Below are 1,987 nucleotides of genomic sequence, written 5' to 3'. Positions count from 1 at the left end.
GTTGTCTCTTCTAGGGTCTCTCAGATGACAAAGTCTTTGACTGGATATCGGAAAACAAACGATAGGGTCAACGGTTCATATCTTATTTTCGGAACTGAAACACATACTTATGATGCTGTATTCTATCAGTGACATTAGAATCATATTTTGTATCTCGCTTCAGAGTATGGTTATGGTATCTGGAATTTCTATCAAATCAAAAACATTCGATTCTATTTCACACGCGTGTGGAACATGACCGATTTATTTATTCATTGCAATCTAGTTAGGCTTTGATTAACTATGCTGTCACATGTCTGACAGTTTTCTTACTTAAAAGTTGTTCATTACATATTTAAACTCTTTTCTACCCAACCGCTTGTTCAGAAGTGATGTGATTGTTTCTCACAATACTCTTGGAGAAACTTTTCAGACAGGTTGTGCGCCTTTTATACAAAAGATTCTGGTATGTAATTAGCTGGTAGTTTTTCGCTTAGCGATTGGCATTGTTTTCTGGATGTCAGTTTTGTTTCTGCCACTACCAAACAGTTTGGTATGTTTATTACTCCAATAAGAGCCTGTTGGTAATGATCAATAAGACATACAGAAGGTCAGTTTTTTTGTACCAATGTCCGACATCAAGTCTCTTCCCGATACTTTCCTATCCTGAGGTTCTTAAATCACAGTCTCTGATACTTTGTTCTTGGTTAAATACAGAAGCAATACTTCTATCGGATTTCTTCAAGCTACCCAATATTCTAATAAACTCCTTTGACTTCACTGAATTGTTTTTTTTTTTTATTCCAGAGGATGTTTGAATCTTCCCGAGAAGAACCCTCTTTGACATTGACAAATTTTTCGCTCATATTTGAAAACTGCTGATTGGTTTCGATTAAGGACGTTTCCTGTTGATGCCAGGGTCTTAAAGGCTTTAATACACACACACACACACACACACACACACACACACACACACACACACACACACACACACACACGCGCACACACACACACATATACATGCATACGTATGTATGTATGTATGTATGTATACTAGGTGCATTCCAAAGGTTTTGACTTTTTAAAGAGAGGCAGTTATAAATGCTCTAGATTATTGTAACTTTAGTATATCATTACCATGCATCAATTAAGTTGACTAGCCAACTTTTGTTATTCCAGATTGAAGGAGACGGCTGTAGCAGCACTTTGAACTCACCCTACTAAACACTGCTTGTCACAACTGACTAGTTTGCAGGAAAACAATTTGAAAGCTCGCTATGCAATAAAGTTTTGTGTTAAACGAGACAAAAACACTATAGAAACTTATGAAATGCTCCAGACTGGTCATGGATTAACTTGTATGAATCGAGCATCTGTTTTTCGCTAGCACAAGAGGCCAGGCAAAGCAAAACAACCGGGGAATTCATAACGATCTCCCTTTTTTGGAAGCAAAGTCATCATCTACATCGACTGGGTTCTCTCTAGCCAGACGGCCAACAAAAACACTTTGTGGAGGTTTTGAGGGAGTTCAGGAAGAGATTTCGTCGCAAAAGGCTTGAATACCTGCACCAATCCAAAATTCCATCCTGGTAATCAATTACTTGACAGAGATGGGCATCAAAACTATACCTCAGCCTCCTTACAGTTCAGACATTGCTTCCTGCGATTTTTGGTTGCTCCCCAAACGGAAGGAGAAAATGAAGGCAGCTGTTACAAGGGTCCTGAACACCTTTACGTAGGAGGACTTCCATGGAGCCTTCACGAAGTGGCCAGAGCACTACCACAAGGGCACTGAAGTCAGAAGATCCCATTTTGAAGGAGATTAGACTTTTGTACTTCTTTGAAATTAATAAATACCTCTCCTGAAAAATCTTATAACTTCTGGAGTGCACCTGGTGTATATGTGTGCGTGCGTGCGTATGCCCGTGCGCGCGCGTATGTATGCGTGCGTGTGTGTATAATTTTATTACGAGGATTCATAAGAATCAAGGTACATCAACTTGTAGGA

The 1,987-nt window shown here is 39.3% G+C and overlaps 1 long non-coding RNA gene across 1 annotated transcript in view; it reads left to right on the top strand.

The window, feature by feature from the left end:
• The window catches only part of LOC106873905 (uncharacterized), a 14,230-nt gene extending 12,932 nt beyond the window's left edge, over positions 1–1,298 (top strand). The window contains exon 3 of the long non-coding RNA XR_001409934.3: positions 1,159–1,298. This is a non-coding gene — a long non-coding RNA (uncharacterized LOC106873905). The remainder of the gene's footprint in view (positions 1–1,158) is intronic.
• The last annotated feature ends 689 nt before the right edge of the window (positions 1,299–1,987 follow it).

This window comes from Octopus bimaculoides, chromosome 3 (genome assembly GCF_046866305.1).
Source record: "Octopus bimaculoides isolate indiv1 chromosome 3, ASM4686630v1, whole genome shotgun sequence".
Classification (NCBI taxonomy): domain Eukaryota; kingdom Metazoa; phylum Mollusca; class Cephalopoda; order Octopoda; family Octopodidae; genus Octopus; species Octopus bimaculoides.
The sequence above is the reverse complement of the archived record's forward strand: the minus strand, read 5'-3'. Positions and strand labels throughout refer to the sequence as shown.